At 46.0% G+C, this 27,501-nt stretch overlaps 1 protein-coding gene across 3 annotated transcripts in view; it reads right to left on the bottom strand.

The window, feature by feature from the left end:
• TGS1 (trimethylguanosine synthase 1) overlaps positions 1-27,501 on the bottom strand; it is a 123,763-nt gene that overhangs the window by 54,236 nt on the left and 42,026 nt on the right. The window lies entirely within an intron of this gene.

Genomic DNA, 27,501 nt, shown 5'->3' with positions numbered 1-27,501 from the left:
AGCCAAACGCAATGATCTTCTACATAAAATTTGAAACAGGACAACCCATTTAATGCATCAATCAACATTGCAGCATGCGATTTTAATTTATAAAAAACAAATAAAAAATAAAGCAAACAAATATACTTATGTTTGATGCAGAGAACAAAGTTGGATATAGTCTAAGGCCTAATGACAATGTCATGATTAAGGGAGCTTAGTCTCCAGAAACGCGTTGAGATTCGTACCCATATGGTTTGTTCTGAAGTTTGTATCCTCCATGTTTAAGTTTGTGAATAAAGAAAACTTTTTTTCACGGATTCGGTGAAGCTGGACATTTTTTTCTTTTGGATTCTACACGCTTGGACACAGCGGGTCCGTGCTCCCGAAACTCAGCTTATGCATCACGGGCGAGCTGGTTTATATTCCTAAACGACAATCCCAATCTTTTCATTTTAAAATGTACTCAAATGATAACAGTTGTGCGCTTTCGGAACATGTCCACCACCCACAGTAGATAGAGAAAGTTTCTAAAAACTCATATCAAGGAGAAGTCAATAGTCTATTGTGTCTGATGGAGACACAACAGAAAATAACAGGATCAGATTTGTCAGAAAAGATAAATGGATGGAAGATATATGAAATGGCCAAGGCAGTAGAGTCAGGGTCAGTTTTTGGTAGAGTCAAAAGTGGCTGTAATGTACTGACTTTAACAAGCTAATGCATTTAATAAATTCTGTATTTTGAAGTTGGACTCATACTTTATTAGAAATTTAGCAAAGTTTAGAAATTGTATTAATAAAACAATCTGTTTTGATCAATTTACCATTTTGCTGCAGTCATTACTAATTAGTATACGTGAGCCATTTATGACGTTGGAGTGAGCGTATATAAAAAAAGCATGAGAAGTTGGCTTACTGACTTCCACAGGTCTTAGTGGAGATGATGAAACAAAGAAAAATGTTAACGGCCAACAAGGTAGTCCTCTTTTATTGCAATATGGCATAAGGGTGGACTTCTAAAGCTTTATAGGGAAATATTAACAGAGTAGTCTGGTAATTTTTTCTTTTTATAATCTGAACCGATCGTCAAATAATAACCATAAAAGCCTAATTTCTATATTCACTATACATAGGTGTCACATGGTTCTTACCAATGTATTAAAATATCATCTAAATCCCCAAATTCATTTGAACTTGAAATATATTGCTTCAGATTAATCTCATTTTCTCATTGCTGTTCCTTTGAAACATAATGTGCTTTTTTGTTCAGGAGCCAACAGATCTTATACATACGGTATTAGGGTTTTCCCATAAGAAAATGTGATTGCATATATCTAAGTGAAGCCATTGCTCTAGTAAAGTTGGACTGGATTACCAGAAATTCTCCCCAGAAATAGTGATATGTCAATACATTAAAAGATGGGAATTTCCCTCTGATATCATTCATCTGGTAATTTCTAAGTCCTTAGAGGCAGATCTGTTGGTGTGCAAGTCATTATTCCAAGGAAGACATTATCTGAGATAAATATAGAAGGAGCTAGTTGAAATGGACTGTGACTTCTAGGAAAGTCACATAAGTACAATAAAAGTCATTACACAATGTAACTGCACAGTCAAATCATTTGTCAGCACATATACAGTGGGGAAAAAAGTATTTAGTCAGCCACCAATTGTGCAAGTTCTCACACTTAAAAAGATGAGAGAGGCCTGTAATTGACATCGTAGGTAGACCACAAGTATGAGAGTCAAAATGAGAAAACAAATCCAGAAAATCACCTTGTCTGATTTGGCTAGATGTATTTTGCAAAATATGGTGGAAAATAAGAATTTGGTCACCTACAAACATGCAAGATTTCTGGCTCTCACATAGCTGTATCCTCTTCTTTAAGAGGCTCCTCTGTCCTCCACTCATTACCAGCAGTAATGGCACCTGTTTGAACTTGTTATCAGTATAAAAGACACCTGTCCACAATCTCAAACAGTCACACTCCAAACTCCACTATGGTGAATACCAAAGAGCTGTTGAAGGACACCAGAAACAAAATTGTAGCCCTGCACGAGTCTGAGAAGACTGAATCTGCAATAGGCAAGCAGCTTGGTGTGATGAAATCAATTGTGGAAGCAATAATAAGAAAATGGAAGACATACAAGACCACTGATAATCTCCCTCGATCTGGGGCAAGATCTCACCCCATGGGGTCAAAATAATCACAAGAACGGTGAGCAAAAATCCCAGAACCACATGGGGGACCTAGTGAATGACCTGCATAGAGCTGGGACCACTGTAATAAAGGCTACCATCAGTAACAAACTACGCTACGCCACCAGGGACTCGCTACGCCACCAGGGACTCAGATCCTGTAGTGCCAGACATGTCCCCCTGCTTAAGCCAGTACTTGTCCAGGCCCGTCTGACATTTGCTAGAGAGCATTTGGATTATCCAGAAGAGTATTGGGAGAATGTCACATGGTCTGATGAAACCAAAGTGGAACTGTTTGGTGGAAACAAAACTCGTTGTGTTGGGTGGAAACAGAATGCTGAGTTGCATCCAAAGAACACCATACCTACTGTGAAGCATGGGGGTAGCAACATTATACTTTGGGGCTGTTTCTCTGCAAAGGGACCAGGACGACTGATCCTTGTACATGAAAGAATGAATGGGGCCAGGTATTGTGAGATTTTGAGTGTAAACCTCCTTCCAACAGCAAGGGCATTGAAGATGAAACATGGATTGATCTTTCAGCATGATAATGACCCCAAGCACACTGCCAGGGCAACGAAGGAGTAGCTTTGTAAGATGCATATGAAGGGCCTGGAGTGGCCTAGCCAGTCTCCAGATCTCAACCCCATAGAAAACCTTTGGAGGGAGTTGAAAGTCCGCGTTGCCCAGCGACAGGCCCAAAACATCACTGCTCTAGAGGAGATCTGCATGGAGGAATGGGCCAACATACCAACAACAGTGTGTGCCAACCTTGTGAAGACTTACAGAAAATGTTTGACCTCTGTCATTGCCAACAAAGGATATATAACAAAATAATGAGATGAACTTTTGTTAATGACCAAATACTTATTTTCCTCCATAATTTGAAAAATAAATCTTGCCAAATCAGACAAGGTGATTTTCTTGATTTGTTTTCTCAATTTTGACTCTCATAGTTGTGGTCTACCTATGATGTCAATTACAGGCCTCTCTCATCTTTTTAAGTGTGAGAACTTGCACAATTGGTGGCTGACTAAATATTTTTTTTCAGCCAGTTCTTGGTTGTTGAACTTCATATTAAATGGGTTATCTGGAACATTGAGGTTTTCTCAATATTGTGCCATAAAATAGCTACCTGCCTATTCTGCACTATTCCAGCTTAGAATGGTCATAGACCCATCATACCAATGACTTTTCTACTTCAGATGACATAAATCATGTGCCTTCTCTTCCGCCGCTCTGTTGATGGGGTGCCATTGCCAATGTCAGGTGACTGATAGCTGGCTCTCCTGCAAGACTACGGGAAACCAGTTGTCAACTAACATGACGCAGACAGTGACGCCCCATTGACAGAGCAGAGCGGAAGAGAAAGAGCTGCTCTGTTGACGAGGTCAAACGAAGCCAGAGAACCACCACCTCAGCCGATACAGATTATTGCAGGACAGGCAGGTACTTATCTACTAGGTTTCTCTTTCTGCCCTGAACTAAAATATTTATTTTATTTGCTTATGTAGTGCCATTAATTCCACAGAGCTTTACACACATTGCCATTACTTTCCCCATTGGGACTCGATCAGAATTTATCAGTAAATTCATTATTGGTATGTCTTTGGAGTGTGGAAGGAAACTGGATTACCTGGAGGAAAACCACAAACACGGGGAGAACATACCAACTCCTTGCTGATATTGCCTTTGGTTGCATTTGAGCCAAAGACTCAAGCGCAAATATGTGCAACATTCATATGCTGAAAAACTTTTGTACTGGGTATACAAGGCACCCTATGCCAAAATCAGTGACCCATTGCCTCAAATCCTGCCTCGTGATATGGCTGCCATATTGTTTTCCTTTATCTCTAGTGAGTATATATGACAAAAAAAACAAAAAAAAACAGCTGAGCCGCATTATTCTCACCCTCACTAGGTGGGCACCCTCATTCACACAATATGTGTAATTTCCTGATCCAAACAGCAGAAAACTTGCAGGTTTTAATTCTGGTTACTAAGACTAATACTAGTCTCATACTTCCTGTTCTGTACAAACACTTCAGAAGTCACAGCTCACCTTTTCTCCCTCCCTTCACAATGACCTTTGGACAGATCAAAGTATGTCTGGCTCTCCTGTCAAAAATCAATGATTGAGAGCCAGTCTATTGCTGCCTATGACCATACAGCTAGAAAACAACAGAAAGTATGAGCCCAGTATTCAGTCTCTAGCCATTGTGACTTGATGGATGATCGATTTGTAGGAAGATCAATCTTATGCACGCCTAGATAGGTTCACCAGGGTCTTCGCCGCCGTTATTTTGATAGTATCAATCCATTGGGTTGCTGGTCATTGTCTTGTTCCTTCTATTCTTCCGAACTTGATGTCCTTCTCAAGTAATTGCTCTCTTTCTACGATGTGCTCAAAGTAGGCAAGTCATAAATTGGTGCTACTTGTTTCGAGTGACATGTCTGGCTTGATTTGTTCCAAAATTGATTTGTTTGCTTTTCTTGCCATCCATGGTATTGATAACATCCTTCTCTAGCACCACATTTCGAATGTGTTGATTCTTGTTTCCTTATTGTTCAGGTTTCGCATCTGTATGTTGCCACAGAAAAGAAAATGTGTCTTCACTGCCAGTGAAATGTTCCTTGATTTGAAGACCTTGTTCAGTGACTTCATTGTTGATTTTCTCATAGCCATTCTCCTATTGACTTGATAACATAGCAGCATCTTGAGTAATCATTGATCCAAGTAGGTTGATGTCCTTTACAACTTCTAGTTTGTCGCCGTCCATCTCAAATGAATGTCGGCCGTACATAACACTGGTCAATATGTTTGTTTTCTTTGTATTGAGAATCCGTCTCATGTTCCAGCTTTCCATCTGGACACTCTGTAATAAGTCCTTCATTCCATCTACGTTTGTTGCGATCAATGTTCTATCGTCTGCATATTTAAGATTGTTCACAATTTATCCAGCAAATCTGATTCCTTCTATTCCAGCAAGTTCAGCTTTCCTGACAATAGCTTCTACACATAAATAGAAGATAAATGACGCCTCACTCTACTTTGAACCATGCAGTGTCGCCATGTTCTGATCGGGCTGTTGCTTCTTGGTCAGTGTAAAAGTTACTAATGAGGCTAATCCGATGGTTCAGCACACTCATAACCTTCATGTTATTCCAAAATTTCTGGTGATCAACACAGTTGAAGGCTTTGCTGTAGTCGATGAAGCAAAAATAGATCTCCTTGTTGCATTCTTAGGTCTTTTCCATTACATCTCTTATTTCTCTGCCTTTTCTGAATCCTGCTTGTTCTTCCGTCAGGTCTTTGTCAAAGTGAGGCAGTAACAGTCTTTTTTAGGTTATTCAGTAGTATTTTGGAGGCATGAGGTTTGAGTGCAATAGTACGATTGTTTCCACTGCCATAGCATCTCCCTTCTTACACTGACTGCTGCATCAGAAGACTTTATTAGCTCTGTTAGAATATTGTCACGTACAGACACTTCAAAATGCCTTTAAAGCTAGTATTTTTATATATTGATATAGAAAATGAAAAAAAAAAAAGTTTTAAAACAAATACATTGAACATAAAGTTCTGATATAAACCATAGGCAATTTTCTGATATTCTTTAGGACCATATATGATAACATAAAAAGAGACATTTTTCAAAAGGTCTACAGAACAATGGTACACGTAATAAATTATTTATTAAGAGTATTTCACAGCGGTCAGAGACTTCCCATGATGTCAGGTTAGCAGAGCGGCAGTTTGTTTTCCTGTTGACAGGGCAGGACTACTCAGTGGCGTAGGAAGGGGGGTGCGGGGGGGGCGGTCCGCCCCGGGCGGCACAATGCAGGGGGCGGCCGGCGCTGCAGAAGAAAAAAAAAAAAAAAGACGCCCCTTTAAATCTTCGGGCGGCGCCGTCCGCCGCCACGACCAGGGCCAGCTCCCCCCACCACCGGACCCCGCCCCCCGCTCTATACTCACCTCTCCTGGTTCCTGCGGCGCCGGCAGCTGCAGCGTCCTCTGACTCTGCGACGTCTCAGAGCAGAGGGCGCGATGACGTCACTACTGTGCGCGCCGCTCAGCCTCTCTGTCCTGAGCGTCGCAGAGCCGGAGAGACGCTGACTGCACCGGACCTGCGCTAGGAACGGGAGAGGTGAGGATTTTACTTTTTTTTTTTTTTCTTTATGTCTGACTGTCTGGGGCTGGGGCAATGCTGGACACACTGGGGCAATACTGGAGACCATGGGGCAGATTGCTGGACACACTGGGGCAGTACTGGAGACCATGGGGCAGATTGCTGGACACACTGGGGCAATACAGGAGACTATGGGGCAGAATGCTGGACACACTGGGGCAGTACAGGAGACTATGGGGCAGATTGCTGGACACACTGGGGCAATACAGGAGACCATGGGGCAGATTGCTGGACACACTGGGGCAATACATGAGACCATGGGGCAGATTGCTGGACACACTGGGGCAATACATGAGACCATGGGGCAGATTGCTGGACACACTGGGGCAATACAGGAGACTATGGGGCAGATTGCTGGACACACTGGGGCAATACTGGAGACCATGGGGCAGAATGCTGGACACACTGGGGCAATACAGGAGACCATGTGGCAGAATGCTGGACACACTGGGGCAATACAGGAGACCATGGGGCAGATTGCTGGACACACTGGGGCAATACAGGAGACAATGTGGCAGAATGCTGGACACACTGGGGCAATACAGGAGACCATGTGGCAGAATGCTGGACACACTGGGGCAATACAGGAGACCATGGGGCAGATTGCTGGACACACTGGGGCAATACTGGAGACCATGGGGCAGAATGCTGGACACACTGGGGAAATACTGGAGACCATGGGGCAGAATGCTGGACACACTGGGGAAATACTGGAGACCATGGGGCAGATTGCTGGACACACTGGGGCAATACAGGAGACAATGTGGCAGAATGCTGGACACACTGGGGCAATACAGGAGACCATGGGGCAGATTGCTGGACACACTGGGGCAATACTGGAGACCCTGGGGCAGATTTCTGGACACATTGAGGCAATGCTGGAGACCCTGGGGCAGACTTCTGGACACACTGGGGCAATGCTGGACACTGGGGCAGATTGCTGGACACACTGGGGGTAATATGCTGGACACACTGGGGCAATGCTGGACACTGGGGGTAATATGCTGGACACACTGGGGCAGACTGCTGGACACACTGGGGAAAGGCTGGACACTGGGGCAGATTGCTGGACACACTGGGGGCAGTGCTGGACATACTGGGGCAGATTGCTGGACACACTGGGGGTAATATGCTGGACACACTGGGGCAGATTGCTGGACAACATGGGGGTAATATGCTGGACACACTGGGGCAGATTGCTGGACAACATGGGGGTAATATGCTGGACACACTGGGGGCAGGACTTGAGGCATGGGCAGAATGTAGATACGGGGCATGATTGGAGACACGGGGCAGGATTGGATCATGGGGCAGGACGGATACGATGGAGGCTGGTGGGGCAGGATGTGGAGATCATATGGGTTAGAATGGATACTCATGAGGGCAGGATGCGAGAACATATGGCTGGAGCCAGGAATGAGAAACGGGGCCAGGGTGGGGAATATTATTACCATAGGGGCTAATTAAGGGATATTATTACTGCAGTGATGTATTTATTTTATTTTTTGAGTATACTGTTTTAAATGGGGGGGCGGTCCTGTTACTGTGCAGAGTGACACTATATCACCTTTTTTTCTTCATGTGATGTAATGTAGAAGTTGTGAAAAATTAAGTAATGTGTTCTGCAAGCGGAGCTCGAGATAACTGTGTTATTTCCTGCAGAAACGAGTCCTGGCTGGAAGGAATGATGGCGGTCTGTGCTGGCTGAAAGATGAAGGACTTCACCTAGAGACGTCACTGGTGAGTCAGTGTTACCTATACACTGACACTATACACTGTATACTATATAGAGGTCCTGTGTATAATGTCACCAGTGATCTCTGTATTACCTCTACACAGACACTGCATACTAAGTACAGATCTCCTGTGAATACTGGCACTTATGGTGATAGTATTGTGGGTTTTTTTTTATTACTGATCAGTATTGTAGTATTCAGTCACTATGTGGTGGTAATATGTGGTCTGGAAATGGTGTTGTGGTATTTGTCCCTTGTATGTAGTATTATTCGGTCACTACGTGGCCTGGTCATGGTGTGGTGGTATTAAGTCACAGGTGTGGCATGTGGGGGTGACACCATTAGGCCCAGTTTAAGTTCTACAAAACAGGAAAACCGTTTTTGGTAACCTTTGTGTGTATTGAGCCGGGGGGGGGGGCGCCAAACTCGGGAACAGCCCCGGGCGGCAAAAGCTCTAGCTACGCCTCTGGGACTACTGGTATCATGCTGATTGACAGCAGTCTCTCCACTGCCTAATTTGGAAAGATGGCTGTCAATCAGCATGACACTAGTGATGATCGAGTATGCTTGTTACTCGAGTTTCTCTGAGCATTCTCGGGTGGTCTCCGAGTATTTTGGCGTGCTCGGACATTTAGTTTATGTCGACGCGGCTGCTAGACAGCTTGAATACATGTGGAGATTGCCTGTTTGTTAGACAATCCCCACATGAAGTCAAGCTGTCTAGCAGCTGCAAATCATGCAGCTGCGTCAACAAACTAAATCTTCGAGCACGCTGAAATACTCGGGAGACCACCTGAGCGTGCTCAGAGAAACTCGATTAACAAGCTTCCTCGCTCATCACTACAGGACACCAGAAGTCCCACCCTGTCATCAGGTAGAGAAATATCTGCTCTTTTGACAGGGATCAGCTGAATCTCTGGCAGGAGCAGTCAATGACTGGTGCCGGGTACAACAGACAGGATTTTGTTTGTTAGCAAACGTCTTTTCTTAAGGGCTGTTTCAGATGTCCATGATAGTCGGTCGATGTTGGATCGCAATGCACGGACAGGCTGCACATCTAACTCGAGCGTGACAGCTTCATATATTTCTATAAAGCTGCCACACTTGGATCAAGAAATGTGTATCCAGCTCGTGCATTGCGATCCAAAATCGACCAGTTATCACGGACATTTGAAACAGCCCTAAAATGGTATATTGTGCTGTTCCTCCTGAAAATGACTTGTCAATAACTCTTGTCCCTATAGCCATGATTTATTAAAAGGCTACTTACTGAAACAGATGTCAGGGAGCTGACAAGTCTTTTCTCTTTTTACACTAGTATTCCATAGTGAGTTTTTTGTTGATTTTTCAAAGAAAAACAGTTTTCACATTTTTGCCAGTCATTTAACAAGGCGGAATTACAAAAACCTGTAATTCTGATTCATGTACACCCTTTTTTAAGGCGGCAATTACAAGGCCACAGACGCTGACACTGGAGTACTTTAGTGTGGTGCTACATAAACAGGTTTTAATGTCTCAGTTCTCAGTTATAAGACCTATTTCTCTAAATAAGGAAGTGATTGACATGATGTTAAAAAAATATTCACAACATATTACTTCTCTTCTTTCCCCTGTGTAAAAGGCGCTGTTCTATGCTTAAAGGCTGAGGCCTCTGTTTCAGGCGATATTTAATACAATAAACCTATACCAATGATGCTGTGATCTGCAGCCATAATTCCAATCTCCTAGAAATGTACAGTTCTTCTGATTCAATATGTCGCTTACCCCATGTGCAGGGCGTTACCCTAGCTTAGGTATCCATGGTTCACCTTTTTATTTTTAGGCCAGCCATGCCTTAACATCATTTTTTTTTTATATTGGACAAATTATTTAAGTTTTATTTTTATGACACCAGTTTGATGCAAACACAGCAGAAGAGGTCCTCGGTGCCGACCTTCCTTTTTCTTATTTTATAGGTTATTATGCTTCATTACTTTAAAAGAAAAAAAAAGTTAGAATTGAAGGCTAGAGCAAAGTAAAAAAGTTTTTAGCTTCTTCTATTAATAATAAAGTAAGAAACTGACAGCAGATCAAAGAGACACACAACATGGCTGCACTTCCTGTTGACTTTGAAAGAATAGGTACTGCAATTAAACTGACGGAATGCCAATATCTCTGTAAGCGAAGGTAATTACAAAGCCTGCTTTTGCTCATATCTGCAGATTTCATCCTAAAACTTAAAATTCTAAATTTTGGGCAGTTATCTACAAGATGCTGTTGCAGTTCTGATATTTTAATGTGTGAAGATTCTGACACTTAGGCAGGAGTCACATTAGCGTATGACATTGGATGCCGTATGCTAATGACACTTGGCTCCATCTCTGCGGCGAGCTGGAGCCGACTGTCAGTACTCTGTGCTCCAATACCTTCCCATGAGAGACTCTCAGCACAGGCTTAGAGGAGAGAGAGAAAGTATTTTCTCCATCTCCTCCTTTACCGATGTCCGCGAGAATTGCACTGCAGTCGGGTGACATCCGAGTGCAGTGTGATCCAATTCTTGAATGCAATCACAAAATGCTGAAGTGGCATGAAAAAATAATCGCAGATGTGAGTTGTCCCATAGTTTAACACTGAGTCGAGAGCAATACGATTTTTTATTAGATCGCACTTGTCTGGTTTCATCGCAAGTGTAAGCGAGCCCTTAGATAGACACAAGCAGCGTAAAGGCCAAAAATGTATCTTAGTTTAACCCCTTCCCGACCTGTGACATAGCGTATGCGTCATGAAAGTCGGTGCCAATCCGACCTGTGATGCATATGCTGTGTCAAAGAATGATCGCGTCCCTGCAGATCGGGTGAAAGGGTTAACTCCAATTTCACCCGATCTGCAGGGACAGGGGGAGTGGTAGTACAGCCCAGGGGGGGTGGCTTCACCCCCCCGTGGCTACGATCGCTCTGATTGGCTGTTGAAAGTGAAACTGCCAATCAGAGAGATTTGTAATATTTCACCTATGAAAAGTGGTGAAATATTACAATCCAGCCATGGGCGATGCCGCAATATCATCGGCCATGGCTGGAAACACTGGTCTGCCCCCCCCCCCCCCAGTCTTCCGATCAGTCCTGTACACTGCTCCGCTCCCCTCCGTCCTCCTGTCCGCTCCCCCCGTGCTCTTGTCCGCTCCGCCCGTGCTCCAATCTCACCCCCCGTGCTCCAATCCAACCCCCCGGCACTCCGATCCACCCCTCCCGTGCTCCAATCCATCCCCCTCCCCCGTGCTCCAATCCACCCCCCATGCTCCGATCCACTACCCCCCGTGCTCCGGATTCGCAGCAGTGTTCCATCAGGTTTTCAGTACCAGGTAAACCTATGGAAAACCAAATCCGCTGTGCCCATGGTGCGGAAAATACCGCGCTGAAACGCTGTGTTGTATTTTCCGCAGCATGTCAATTCTTTGGTGCTGAAAAATCTCACACGAATCCGCAACGTGGGCACATAGCCTTAGGGTTAGGGTTGGAATTAGGGTTGTGGTTAGGGTTGTGATTAGGGTTATGGCTACAGTTGGGATTAGGGTTAGGGTTGTGTTGGGGTTAGTGTTGGAGTTAGAATTGAGGGGTTTCCACTGTTTAGGCACATCAGGGGTCTCCAAACGCAACATGGCGCTACCATTGATTCCAGCCAATCTTGTATTCAAAAAGTCAAATGGTGCTCCCTCACTACGAGCCCTGATGTGTGCCCAAACAGTGGTTTACCCCCACATATGGGGTACCAGCATACTCAGGACAAACTGCGCAACAATTACTGGGGTCCAATTTCTCCTGTTACCCTTTTGAAAATAAAAAATTGCTTGCTAAAACATCATTTTTGAGGAAAGAAAAATGATTTTTTATTTTCACTCTATGCGTTGTAAACGTCTGTGAAGCACTTAGGGGTTCAAAGTGCTCACCACATATCGAGATAAGTTCCTTGGGGGGTCTAGTTTCCAAAATGGGGTCACTTGTGGGGGGTTTCTACTGTTTAGGCACACCAGGGGCTCTGCAAACGCAACGTGACGGCCGCAGACCATTCCATCAAAGTCTGCAATTCAAGTCACTACTTCCCTTCTGAGCCCCGACATGTGCCCAAACAGTGGTTTATCCCCACACACCGTACTCAGGAGAAACTGGACAACAAATATTGGGGTCAAATTTCTCCTGTTACCCTTGGGAAAATAAAAAATTGCGGGCTGTAAAATCATTTTTGAGAAAATAAATTTTTTTTTTTATTTTCATGGCTCTGCGTTATAAACTTCTGTGAAGCACTTGGGGGTTCAAAGTGCTCACCACACATCTAGATTAATTCCTTTGGGGTCTAGTTTCCAAAATGGGTCATTTGTGGGGGATCTCCAATGTTTAGGCACACAGGGGCTCTCCAAACGTGACATGGTGTCCACTAATGATTGGAGCTAATTTTCCATTTAAAAAGCCAAATGGCGTGCCTTCCCTTCCGAGCCCTGCCGTGCGCCCAGACAGTGGTTTGCCCCCACATATGGGGTATCAGCGTACTCAGGACAAACTGGACAACAACATTTGGGGTCCAATTTCTCCTATTACCCTTGGAAAAATAGGAAATTCCAGGGTAAAAAATCATTTTTGAGGAAAGAAAAATTATTTTTTATTTTCATGGCTCTGCGTTATAAACTTCTGTGAAGCACCTGGGGGTTTAAAGTGCTCAATATGCATCTAGATAGGTTCCTTGGGGGGTCTAGTTTCCAAAATGGGGTCAATTGTGGGGGAGCTCCAATGTTTAGGCACACAGGGGCTCTCCAAACGCGACATGGTGTCCGCTAACAATTGGAGCTAATTATCCATTCAAAAAGTCAAATGGCGCTCCTTCCCTTCCGAGCCTTACCATGTGCCCAAACAGTGGTTTACCCCCACATGTGAGGTATCGGTGTACTCAGGAGAAATTGCCCAACAAATTTTAGGATCCATTTTATCCTGTTGCCCATGTGAAAATGAAAAAATTGAGGCAAAATAATATTTTTGTGAAAAAAAGTACTTTTTCATTTTTACGGATCAATTTGTGAAGCACCTTGGGGTTTAAAATGCTCATTATGCATCTAGATAAGTTCCTTGGGGCGTCTAGTTTCCAAAATGTGGTCACTTGTGGGGGAGCTCCAATTTTTAGGCACACGGGGGCTCTCCAAACGTGACATGGTGTCCGCTAAAGAGTGGAGTGTTATGAACAGGTAATTCAGAACCACAATGGACCTTGAAGTTCAGAGCACACAAAGTGACCTGACAATTACCAAAAACATAGGATGAGCTCTGAGACGTGGAAACTCTGCTGACCGCAATCCCTAATCCTATCACACCACACTAGAGGTAGCCGTGGATTGCGCCCAACGCTCCCTATGCAACTCGGAACAGCCCGAGAAACTAACCAGCTCTGAAGACAGAAAAATAAGCCTACCTTGCCTCAGAGAAACTCCCCAAAGGAAAAGGCAGCCCCCCACATATAATGGCTGTGAGTAAAGATGAAAATACAAACACAGAGATGAAATAGATTTAGCAAAGTGAGGCCCGACTTACTGAATAGACCGAGGATAGGAAAGATAGCTTTGCGGTCAACACAAAAACCTACAAACAACCACGCAGAGGGGCAAAAAGACCCTCCGCACCGACTAACGGTACGGAGGTGCTCCCTCTGCGTCTCAGAGCTTCCAGCAAGCAAGAAAAACCAAAATAGCAAGCTAGACAGAAAAAATAGCAAACAAAAGTAACACAAGCAGAACTTAGCTTATGCAGGATAGAGAGGCCACAGGAACGATCCAGGAGGAAGCAAGACCAATACTAGAACATTGACTGGAGGCCAGGATCAAAGCACCAGGTGGAGTTAAATAGAGCAGCACCTAACGACTTCACCACATCACCTGAGGAAGGAAACTCAGAAGCCGCAGTACCACTCTCATCCACCAAAAGAAGCTCATAGACAGAACCAGCCGAAGTACCACTCACGACCACAGGAGGGAGCTTGGCCACAGAATTCACAACAGTGGAGCCAATTTTTCATTCAAAAAGTCAAATGTCGCTCCTTCCCTTCCAAGCCCTGCCGTGCGCCCAAACAGTGGTTTACCCCACATATGAGGTATCAGCATACTCAGGACAAATTGAACAACAACTTGGTTCAGTTTCTCCTTTTACCATAGGGAAAATAAAAAAATTGTTGCTAAATGATCATTTTTGTGACTAAAAAGTTAAATGTTCATTTTTTCCTTCCATGTTGCTTCTGCTGCTGTGAAGCACCTGAAGGGTTAATAAACTTCTTTAATGTGGTATTGTGCACCTTGAGGGGTGCAGTTTTTAGAATGGTGTCACTTTTGGGTATTTTCAGCCATATAGACCCCTCAAACTGACTTCAAATGTGAAGTGGTCCCTAAAAAAATGGTTTTGTAAATTTCGTTGTAAAAATGAGAAATCGCTGGTCAAATTTTAACCCTTATAACTTCCTAGGAAAAAAAAAAATTTTGTTTCCAAAATTGTGCTCACGTAAAGTAGACATGTGGGAAATGTTATTTATTAACTATTTTGTGTCACTTAACTCTCTGGTTTAACAGAATAAAAATTCAAAATGTGAAAATTGCGATATTTTCAAAATTTTCGCCAAATTTCCGTTTTTATCACAAATAAACGCAGAATTTATTGACCTACATTTACCACTAACATGAAGCCCAATATGTCACGAAAAAACAATCTCAGAACTGCTAGGATCCGTTGAAGCGTTCCTGAGTTATTACCTCATAAAGGGACACTGGTCAGAATTGCAAAAAACGGCCAGGTCTTTAAGGTCAAAATAGGCTGGGTCATGAAGGGGTTAAAGTTGACTGAACCTCGCTGATTTCAGTGGGACTTGCCTATAGTGTAATGAGTACGGGGCCTACCAACCATTCCCCCCCAAGATGATGTCGGGTAGAGAAGGGTCGGTCAGTTTAAATTAAAACCCTGATGCTAATATTTTGCCTGAAAATAATCATTTGGCTGCCAATTCTCTCAACCCATGGAAAACACAAGAACACTTGGGAAAGCCTGAGCAGTCATGTCTATGGGGGAGACGGGAGAGATGGCTGTCAAGTCAACGAGAGTTTGGCTGACAGCTCTCTCCTGTGAATAGCAGCTTAATAGTCCGCAGTGATAACTGACTGCTATGGTTCTGCTAGTACTTATGGCTAGAACTAAACTAAGCCCATATAGAAGGCTATTGTACATTTCTTAGGCAAAAGTACGTTTTCAGGCTATTTTTGGAATGCTGCAAGTGCTAAAAAATAAAACTAAACCCCATTATGGATTGCCATTTTCCACTGTTCATCAGCCTGTAATGAAATGTCTAATATTAGGCCCCACTCCTGAGATCTTGTGTCACCTTCTAAAAATAGCAGCCATGGCTCCTGCCGAGTGGGAAAGTTCACAATTAAGAAAGGCTTCAATACAAAAATAAATACGGTACAGAAAAAAGAGAAGTGAATGTGATGGATGAGCATTTCTACATCCTAAAAAAAAAGAAAATACACACACGGACCAATATATTTCCATCCAACCTCCCCCCAAAAAAACAAAACATTCTCACAGGAGAATCTGCAGATTGTGTGCTACTGGGACCCATCATCCTTATGGATAACAGGGCCGCACCACACAAAGATAAGAATGTCAAGGAGCCTGCGCAGAAGCTCCTCTCTCTATTCACTACTACGTAAGATGAGAATTATGGGGGCCATTATCATGTTGCACTCCTGCTGCTAATCGTGAAGATGCAGAAAGCTCCCAAGAGATCAGCTTGAGAAAAATAAAGTATTGGTCTCACAAGTTTAATGTGACAGAGAGGAGCCAAAAGACCGTAGCGTTTGATTTCTCCTACTCCTGCACTGATTAGAAGCACTCCACCTTCATATTAAACAGTGCAGGTATCTTTTGGCCGTGCAGGAGTTAACTTGCTCAGTTGAGAGCTTCTGGATGCTTTCCTGCATTAAGACTCTCAGCTGTTCACTGTTAGCCACGCCCTTCTCCTTTATATTCTGGGCCCTGGCAAGCACTCATTGCCAGAGCTAGCTCATGCTGCATGGTTAATAGATGGTGGTTTATGGTTGACATTTGAGAAGGCGTTTGGTGGATTTATCTGAGACTGTTGCTAGGTTTTGGGTGTGTGTTAATTTCCTCCTTTCTCCTACTTTGGTTTGATCCCATCCTTCACTCCCCGGTGTATACCTCTATTGTTTTTGTGAGTATGTTTGTATGATTGGTATTTTCCTTTATCCTTGTTCGTATTACCTTGCTAGTTTGGTTGGTGCATTGCAGTATACTACTACTCCACTCTTCTCTGCGTGGAGGGGTACAGACTGAGGGCGGATTCAGGAGCTAAGGCAAGGTACGTTGGCCCGGTGTCTTCACCATCAGAAGTCATCCGGGGAAGAGGGTGAGCTTGGGCACCCCTACCATTAGGAACAGGGAAGGAGCCCCTGGTCCCAGGTCACGCAACAGAGTCATGACAGTATGTCGCAAAGCAGGAACTGGCATCCAGCTGTGGCTTATATTTTCAATGCTGGTTGGGAACTACGTAAATGCTTTGTGTGCCAATTCTTACAGAATTTCTGTTTTTCTGTTCCTGTATTGTAAGAGAAAAACAGAACTCCAAAAGCCTTAAATAACAGGATCATTTTATATTAAATAACAGGATAATTTTATAGATTTGTACTGATGAAACTGTAATGACCAAATTATGTGTACTGACACAATAAAGTAATTATAAGTGGGAAAATTGATTTTTTCAACTCATTCATATAAATTGGACTGGGACCACTCACATGTTCGAAGCTTGCAACTCTACTCAAATTTAGTGACAAACACACACATGGGGCACACACACAGCTCACATATTAAAAATATGGGGCACCCACATTAGAAACATGCAACACAGTGGCTCAGTGGTCACACTGCAGCCTTGCAACTCTGAGGTCTTTGGTTCAAATCCCACCAAGGACAACATCTGCAAGGAGTTTGTATGTTCTCCCTGTGTTTGCGTGGGTTTCCTCCGGGTACTCCGGTTTCCTCCCACATTCCATAGACAAACTGATAGGGAATCAAGATTGTGAGCTCCAATGGGGACATTTTAGATTATGCCTGTAAAATGCTGTGGAATTAATGGCGCTACATACAGTATTTTTCGGACTATAAGACACACTCTCCCCTACCACTTTTTGGGGGAGGAAAATAGGGGTTTGTCTTATAGCCCGAATGCAGCTTATCAAGGGGGCGGGGGCAGGAGTCTGGCAATACTCTGGGCCCTGAGCTGGGAGGAGTGAGTGTTTAAAGAAGCAATGATGCAGGGCAGCTGCGAGTCTCAGGTTGGTGCTTGGCGATGGGGAGGCTCCGTCTACATTTTGTGAAAGCTCGGAGCCCCCGCACTTCCATGGTTTCAATGAGGTGGACTCCGGGAAAATGCTGCTGACTGAGATCTCAGCACTGAGATCTCGTCTCCTGGACTACACTTCATTAATGGGATGGAACTTGCAGCATCACCCAGCAGCGTCACACCTCCGAACACCTCCTGTGACCCCGTTCCATCGCTGCCCCCCCACCAGTAATCTGAATTAAGACTGTAAGATGGACCGAAAAATTTGGTGAGTAAAATAAATAAATAAATGCAGCACAGACACACACACACTGCTCACATATTAGAAACAAGCAGCACACACTGCTCAGATATCAGACATATGCAGCTCTACTATTTAAAGGAGAATTCTCATCTCATCTTTTGGCTATCCCATAGATGTCGGACTGTAGCGGTTCCCATCCTATCCACCTGGTGTTGCTGTCATCAATAGAGTGTTGGCTGTGTATTATGTACAGCAGTCTCTACTAGCTAAGTTTTGGATACGGCCCCGGAAGTAAGACCTTCATTCTTGAGATAATGCGGGGTCCCATAGGCCCCTGGCATAAATGCCCAAAGTGAAAATATGACTTTAAGAATGGCAGCTATACATAAGAGCTTTGGGGCCTTTGTCGTGGAGGTTGGCAATCAGCACCGAAAAGAAGCAGCTCGCTCTGTAAATATCACTGAGTTTCCACAATCACTATTGACCACTTCATTGCCAATTTAAAAAAAATGTGCTTGAACGATTACTTTCTAGAACTTCCCGATATATATACCTAAACTATGTATAAAGTGGCAAACCCCTTTAAGACACAGATCAGTCATAACATTAAATCTAACTCCCTAATATTGTGTAGGTCCCTGTGAGGTGGGACATCCCACAGATGCTCAATGATTGAGATCGGGGAATGTGGAAGCCACATCAACACGTTCATCGCAGTACCATGTCCTTCAACCTTTTCACGAACAATATCTGCAAAGTGGCATCGGCATACCATCATGCCAACATCCAAGCAGGTATGCACCGGATCATTCATATGATATAAAAGAATACACGATTTCTCAGAACAGCTAACTTTCATTGCTGTTTGGACCAGTTCTGATGTTCCTCTATTGGGAGGCAGAAGGAACAAATTATCAGCAGTTCAAAAGTTGGTTTTATTTTTAATGTTTTTTGCAGTTCAGGATGAAGTATAAGTGATAAAGCAGCTTTATTCTTCTGGTGATAACGGATTTATACAGGTTTTTTTTTATGGTTTACTACTTTTACAGAGAGAAAAAAAAAAAATCCTCCCTTCTTTTTGCATCTCCATATTTTGAGAACTACAACTTCCTATTTCTCCACCAATAAACTTGCATGAGCTATATATTCTATGCTTCGCTCCTATGCAGCAGAGGCGATCAAGTTGTGCCAGCTTCTAGTCTCCCATGGAGGCTATTGAAGCATGGCAAAAGTAAAAAAAAATGTTTTAAAAAATATGAAAAAAAAAAAAAATCAAACATACACATATTTGGCATCGCCGTGTTCAGAATCGCCTGATCGATCAATAAAAAAAAAAGGATTAACCTGATCGCTAAACGGCATAGCGAGAAAAAAATTGAAAACACCAGAATTACGTTTTTTCGGTCGCCACGACATTGCATTAAAATGCAATAATGGGCAATCAAAAGAACGTATCTGCACCACAATGGTATCATTAAAATTGTCAGCCTGGCACACAAAAAAATAAGCCCTCACCCAACCCCAGATCACGAAAAATGAAGACACTACGGGTATTGGAAAATTGCGCAATTTTAATTTTTTTTTTTTTTTTTTTAGAAAGGTTTGGAGTTTTTTTTTACCACTTAGACAAAAAAGAACCTAGACATGTTTGCTGTCTATGTGTCTATGAACTAGTAATGACCTGGAGAATCATAATAGCAGGTCAGTTTAGCATTTAGTGAACCTAGCAAAGAAGCCAAACAAAAAACAAGTGTGGGATTGCATTTTTTTTCTTCAATTTCACTGCACTTAGAATTTTTTCCCATTTTCTAGTACACGACAAGCTAAAACCAATGGTGTCGTTCTAAAGTACAACTTGTCCGGCAAAAAATAAGCCCTCACAAGGCCATATTGATGGAAAAATAAAAAAAGTTATGGCTCTGGGAAGGAGGGGAGTGAAAACCGAAAACGCAAAACAAAAAAAAACAGGATTTTTGGTTGCTTACCGTAAAATCTGTTTCTTGGAGCCTCCATTGGGGGACACAGGAACCATGGGGTGTATGCTGCTGCCACTAGGAGGCTGACACTATGCAAATAAAAAAGTTAGCCCCTCTTCTGCAGTGTACAACCCACCGACTGGCATTATACTCTTCAGTTAGTGAGAAAGCAGTAGGAGATAATGAACAAGGTTAAAAACCATAAACACAAACTTGAGAACAGTAAACGTGAGAACAGTTATAAACATAAAACAGGAAAATTGGGAGGGAGCTGTGTCCCCCAATGGAGGCTCCAAGAAACAGATTTTACGGTAAGCAACCAAAAATCCTGTTTTCTTTATCGCCTCTCATTGGGGGACACAGGAACCATGGGACGTCCCAAAGCAGTCCCACGGGCGGGAAAACCAGACTTCCATCAGGTCAGAGGACTCACCACTGCCGCCTGCAAGATCCTTCTGCCTAGGCTGGCGTCCGCCGATGCGTAGGTATGGACCTTTTAAAATTTGGCGAACGTGTGGATGGAAGACCAAGTTGCCGCTTTGCAAAGCTGTAGGGCGGAAGCCCTGTGGGGCACCGCCCAGGAGGCGCCGACTGCCCGGGTAGAGTGAGCCTTGATCCCAGGAGGGGGCACTCTGTTCTTGACCCGGTAAGCCTCCAAAATTGCCATTCTGATCCATCGAGCAATAGTAGCTTTAGAAGCCAGTTGGCCTCTGCGCGTGCCATCAGCAATGACGAAAAAAGAATCCGTCTTCCGGAAAGAGGACGTTCTATCCAGATAGATCCTCACTGCCCTGACGAGGTCTGGCTTGTTCAACGATCGCTCCAGAGGATGAGTCGGAGCTGGACAAAAGGAAGGTAGAACGATGTCCTCGTTGAGGTGGAAACCACCTCAGGAAGAAAAGAAGGCGGGGGCCGGAAGACCACCTTGTCCTGGTGAATGACCAAAAACGGAGGATGGCAAGACAGGGCCGTCAACTCGGAAACGCGGCGAATAGACGTGATGGCCACAAGAAAGGTCACCTTCCAAGATAGAACTGATAGAGGAATCTCCCTAAGAGGCTCAAAGGGAGAAACCTTCAGAACGTCCAGTACCAGGTTTAAGTCCCATGCGTCTACAGAGGCCCTGTACGGCGGGACAGCGTGGGCTACTCCTTGAAGGAAGGTCTTAACCTGTGGCCAAGAAGCTAAAGACTTCTGAAAGAGGATGGAAAGCGCAGAGACCTGGCCCTTCAGGGAGCTAAGAGCTAGGCCCGAATCCAGTCCTGCCTGAAGGAAGGCCAAAAGAGAAGGCAGGGAAAAAGACATGGATGGAACGCGGTTGGACTCGCACCAACGAAAGTAAGCCTTCCAGGTACGGTAGTAGATCCTGGAAGACGAAGGCTTCCGAGCCTGAATCATGGTGTGAATTACCCCGTCCGAAAGGCCGGACGCTCTTAGAACCGCGGTCTCAACAGCCACGCCATTAAACTGAGCGACCGAGAATTCGGGTGGCAGATCGGACCCTGAGACAGCAGATCGGGCCTGTCTGGAAGGCGCCAGGGAGCGTCCGCGAGAAGGTTGACGAGCTCCGCGAACCAAGCTCTCCTGGGCCAATCCGGGGCGATCAGGATGACCGGCACCCCTTCCGCTTTGATCTTTTTCAATAGTTTGGGAAGTAAAGGAAGGGGTGGGAACAGGTAGGGCAGCCCGAACTGTGACCAAGGAATGGCCAGAGCGTCGACGCCCACTGCGAGAGGATCGCGAGACCTGGAGACGAACTGCGGAACCTTCCTGTTCATTCGGGATGCCGTGAGATCCACGTCCGGAGTCCCCCATCGAAGACAAATCTGATGGAAGACCTCCGGATGCAAGGACCATTCCCCTGCCGCGAGGCCTTCGCGGCTGAGGAAGTCGGCGGCCCAGTTGTCCACGCCGGGGATATGCACCGCGGATATCACCGGAACCATTGCCTCTGCCCAAAGGAGAATCTTGGATACCTCGGCAAGGGCCAAGGAGCTCCGTGTCCCCCCCTGATGGTTGACATATGCCACCGCCGTGGCATTGTCCGTCTGGATCCGGACTGGCAGGCCCCTGAGAATCCTTTCCCAGTGGCGGAGGGACAGAAAGATGGCCCGAATTTCGAGGACATTGATTGGCAGAGCTGACTCCTGCGACGACCAACGGCACTGAACCGTCAGGTGACGGAAAACCGCACCCCAGCCGAACAGGCTGGCGTCCGTTGTCACTGTCATGATATGTACTTTTGCCCTGTCCTGTATTTGAATAATATGCCATTTGATGTATGTAACTGTTCTCTGGTTTCTATTAGCTGTAATTTATGTATTTTCTTGTGCTGGGAGTTCACCTGTAACAATATGTCTCCTTCCCCCAATACTTGCAGCCCTAAGCTCTAATGTAATTAAGCTTTGTCAACATCACTACTGGAGGAATAGCCATTCTTCCTCACAGCAGGTGGCTAGTCAAATGTACATACTACATAGATTAAGTGGAGCCCACCAGTCTAGAATCTTCTGGTGGACCCAACCATTGAATAGAAGGTGTGACCCCTACCCCCCTTCATGGGCGGATCCCAGGAGCTCAGACAATCCATTCTTATTTTGAGATCAGATGTGAGTTGATCCTTGAAGGAGAAGGAGTGGGGATTCTTAGCTGAGGCAAGACCCCATGTCCATCTGTGACTGCGGAAGCGAATGGGGCGAGACTTGAGCTGAGGACATATCTCGTCGCTCGTGGGATTGTTTTGGGATCCCTTGGACTCGTGTGGACTATTGCTTTGTTAGCTGGCACAAGGATTATCGGGAGGTGCCCCCGAACCTATTCCATTGGACTAATTGTGGACTATTGCTTTGTTACCTGGCACAAGGATTATCGGGAGGTGCCCCCGAACCTGTTCTGTTGGACTAATTGTGGACTCTGTAGATCTACCTGCATGTGTTGTTCCAGCGTTCTTGATAATAAATCTGTTGAATCATCCCTCGGCCTGTTGTCCCTTCTTGCTCTGCCGTACACCCCGTCACAGTCACCAACTGCCAGTGAACTGGAAGGAAGGACCTGCCCTAGGAGATGAGAGGTGACGTCAGCCACCAGTTGAGAGACCGCTTGACCCGAGAAGAGAGTCTGATCGGCCGATCCAGGAAGAAGACAGACCTGTCCCACTGAGACAGAATGGCTTGCTGAAGGGGTCGTGAATGGAATTGGGTGAAGGGAATCGCTTCCAAGGTAGCTACCATCCTCCCCAGAACCTTCATGGCCGATCGGAGGGAGGGAGGCCGAGGACCCTGGAGCAAGCGTATGTCCCGACAAAGAGTGGATCTCTTGTCCTTGGGAAGGACGACTCTGGTCTGACGAGTGTCGAATAGCATGCCCAGAAAGATGATGCGCTGAGAAGGAATAAGGCAGGACTTCTTCCGCTTGACCAGCCACCCGAAACGGGCTAAGGTGTCGAGAACAATGGACAGGCTTTCGTGAGCCTGAGAAAGGGACGGTGCCTTGATGAGGATGTCGTCGAGATATGGAAAAAGGACCAGGCCTCTGACTCTCAAGATGGCCATCAGCGCTGCCATGATCTTCGTGAACACCCTTGGAGCGGTTGCGAGACCGAACGGCAGGGCGACGAATTGAAAGTGTTCCCGTTGCACTGCAAAGCGCAGGAAACGGTGATGTCCGGGAAATATCGGGACATGGAGGTAGGCGTCCTGGATATCTATTGAGCATAGAAATTCCTGGGCCTCCATGGAAGCAATTACTGAACGAAGGGATTCCATCCTGAAGTGTCTCAGGCAAACTCTCCTGTTCAGCAATTTGAGGTCCAGGATGGGACGAACCTTGCCATCTTTTTTCGGTACCACAAAAAGGTTCGAGTAGAAACCCGTGAACCGTTCTCTCTGGGACGGGAACGATTACCCCGGATTTGAGCAGAGAAGCGATGGCTGCGAAGAAGCCCGGAACTAGAGCGGGATCTCTTGGAAGACGGGATTGGAAGAAACGATCCCTGGGTCGGGAGGCGAACTCTATCTTGTATCCCGAGGATACAACTTCCCTGACCCATGCGTCCTCTACTGCGGAAATCCAGATGTCCCTGAAAAGGAGAAGACGGCCGCCCATCCTGGGAGTTGGGCTGGAGTCTTGCCGAGAGTCATGCCGAGGTGGATCTTCCAGTCCTGGGCCTGGAGGATCTACCCTGGGAGTAGCGAGGACGCCAGGACGGAGTGGGCCTGAAGGACACCGCCTTCTTCTCTTGACGTGCTTACGGCCTCTGTTGCTGCTGGGAAAAGGAGTTTGACGCAGCGAAGCGACGAAAAGGCCGAAAAGAGCGAAATTGCCGTCTAGGAGGAGGGCGACGAGGCTTAGCCTGGGGGAGAAGAGAACTTGTACCCCCGGTGGCGTCCTTAATAATTTGGTCCAGCTGGGAGCCAAAGAGACGAGAGCCCTGGAAGGGCAGACTAGTGAGGGACTTTTTAGAAGATAAGTCCGCCTGCCAGGCCTTGAGCCAAACGGTGCGGCGGATGGCAACGGCATTGCTGGAAGCCTGAGCCGCACAAGACGCGACATCCAGGGAGGCAGAGACCAGGTATTCACCGGCGTGGGAAATCTGGTTGGCAAGCTCCGCTAGTTGCACGGGAGGCGCCCCGTCCAGGATACCTCGATGGAGCTCTTTGGCCCATTTGGAGATGGATTTAGAAACCCAAGTGGAAGCAAAAGCTGGGCATATAGCCGCTGCAGCCGCTTCAAAAGTTGACTTTGCAAAGGATTCTATAGCCCAATCGTTAGAGTCCTTCAGAGATGCTCCGCAGGATAGAGGAAGCACCGTGTTGGTGGACAGCCTGGAAACAGGGGGGTCCACCGAGGGAGAGACCGTCCAATTGGCGGTAAGTTCTGGAGAAAAGGGATATAACACACCCAGGCGTTTTCCCCTCTGAAAACGCCTAGTGGGGTTTTCTCTCTCTCTGGACATGATTTCCTCGAATTCAGGATGAGGAACAAAAAACTTGGAAGGTGGTTTGGCCCGTCTAAACGAAACCGCCTGATCTGCGGGTTCCGTAGAGGGATCTTTTATGCCACAGGATTGGTTTACTGCCCCAATGAGATTCTGGACCATCTCCCTCATGGTGGCGATTTGGTTAGAATCCAGCTCCGAAATATCCTCCGAGGGCGCATCAGAGAATGCCTCGCCTGACTCAGGGGAGGAGGGTCGAGGGGACGCCGACCGCAGGGGAGGGCCGTGTGGCGAGATGGAGCGAGAAGAGGACTCAGACCGACGTTCCTGTCTGGACCTTTTGTGGCTTATCAAGGAGGGCTCGGGCGGCGGTTTCTGCGACCTGCTGGCCATGGCAGGGGTCTGCAGGGGTAACCGATCCAGCGCGGACACCAGGGTTTGAGACACCCGTGTTAAATCGGCCACTGATTGTGACAAAGAGGCGGCCCAGCCTGGGATGGGGGGATTACTCTCGGGCAGAACAGCCGGGGGATCCTGGGCGTTGGGAACAATCGGGTTGCTGCAGGACTGACACAGCGGGGAGGACTGACCTGAGGGAAGTTTGCTGTTACAGGACGAACATTACTAAGGCATTAGATGAAGAAGAAGTAGGGGGGCGAGAGCGGCCCCCTTTGGAGGTAGACATTTTGAAAGAACCCTGAAGATGCAAGTGGGTTAGGGGACAGTGGGGCAGAGGGGGGTGTCAGTCTGCAGTGCAGCTACTCACGGACCCGGTCCTGGAAGATGTCCCACTTGTCCTCGGTGAAGAACTCCCCTGAGGTGCTGTATTCAGCAATGCTGAGCCCAGAGAAGGTGCGGGCGAAGGAGCGTGGCGCACTGCGTGAGGCGCTGCGAGGGCTGCTGCTGCTGTGTGTGAAGCGGTGCGCACACCAGACAAGTGCTAGAGTAAAAACCGCAGCGCCGATAGTGCACCACGGAAAGGAGCGTACGGCAGCCATAGAGCTGTCGTGGAAGAAAGAGGATAAGAGCGCAGCGGTCTAAAAGGGGGCCCCGCGCTGGAGAGCAGACGGCCCTTGCAGAAAAAGGGGGGAAGAAATGATACCGATAAAATACGCCGCTGAAGGATACAGGCGATGTCGACAGGGAGCCCCTAACAAGAACCCCACCCCTATCAAAGATCTGGGATGGGAAGGGAGAAATACTCACCTAAAACATCCCACGCTGGTACTAACTTTGAAAAGGGTTGAGACGTCCAGGGAACTGATGGACGTCCTCGTCTCCTCAACCGACAGGCTCTGGTGGGCGAGTGGGTGGGGGACGGAGCCAGGACCGAACTTCTAAGCACGCTTGTGTGCTAGGGTCTTGGTCCTGGTGAGGGATTTATGAGGATACGGGGTAGCAGTACACACCGTACTCATAGTCCGTATTGTGGGAGTACAGGTGTGACTGTTCACCCTGTATCCCTCCGGAAAAACCTGAAAAGGAACGACGCACATTGAGGTAGATAAGGGTCTAATGAAAGACCCGTGTCCACCTCTTACTGACACTAAGCTAAACTGAAGAGTATAATGCCAGTCGGTGGGGTGTACACTGCAGAGGAGGAGCTAACTTTTTTATTCGCATAGTGTCAGCCTCCTAGTGGCAGCAGCATACACCCCATGGTTCCTGTGTCCCCCAATGAGAGGCGATAAAGAAAAAAGCTGGGATCATGAAGGGGTTAAATAGTGTGACAGTTTTGTACCTCAGCTTTTTTACCGGCTGTGACCCACGATACCAAATAGGTGTACTTTCTCATGAAAAATGTGTTTTCATAGCCGACACATTCTTCAGTTCTATAATCTGTTTTTATTCATAGTTAGTCCAGGTTTGAACATTGAATACTGTGATTGCTGGTCTAATGTACCGCAGTACACACGCTTATGGCAGGGCTTAAAAGGCCACCGGACCTGGCAGACCAATTAATGCAGGAGTGTCCTCACTCTTACAACCATGTAAATTCTGCGATCACTAACGACCTCAAGATCTACAGGGTTTTACAGATAGGATTGGTCATGGGAGCGACCATGGCTGTTTGTGCCGGACATACACGATCACCTGGGTGTAACGCTATATCCATTTGATGGAACACCTTGGCAAATAGGACGACCCAATAAATTGGATAAGGGAAGGTGTTAATAATGCAGGAGAAAGCTGCTGCGACTTTTAGGAAGCTGCTTATCAGCCACACCTCATACGCAAATTGCACAGACGCCAAACACTTTGTGGGAGCACAGCCCGAACCTGGAAACTCAATCAAATTAAAAGGTCATTAGTAACAGGAAGTTCTAAGAAAAGAACGTGTGAGACGTAATAGCAAGCGATGACCTTTACTGCTGTATATCATTTTGCAAGTGACCTGCCCTTTTAACACCCATATAAATGAAGCATTGCATGATAAGCCAGGAAACATACAGACTGCTACTAATGAGCCTGGTTCCTCTTATTTGCATACACTTTGTATGCCGCCCTGCTGCAGACACGGAGGAAATGCCCAGGATCAGGCACACCAGGAACACTTACCGTACTTCCTGCCAAGCGAGGGATTCCCAGGTTTAGTTCGGGAGGACCTTACCGATATGTCACTTCACAGGAGTCAGCAACATGAACACAAATTGCATTTTCCCAAAGCCAGTGAATCGCACATAATGCAGCTCCTTGATATCTACAGGCGGCTGCTGACTACTGTACAAGGACCAGACAAGGGCCCATTGACGTATATCACCATCCACATCAGTGAGGATGTTACCTTTAGTAGCCATTCAAACCCATTTGTGTCAACTTCTGTGCATGATATCAGGCCAAAATCATCAGGGTATGTGAACTTTTGATCAGGGTCATTTGG

Source organism: Ranitomeya imitator, chromosome 6 (assembly GCF_032444005.1).
Source record: "Ranitomeya imitator isolate aRanImi1 chromosome 6, aRanImi1.pri, whole genome shotgun sequence".
In the NCBI taxonomy this organism is placed as follows: domain Eukaryota; kingdom Metazoa; phylum Chordata; class Amphibia; order Anura; family Dendrobatidae; genus Ranitomeya; species Ranitomeya imitator.
This window is presented reverse-complemented; position numbering and strand designations above follow the sequence as displayed.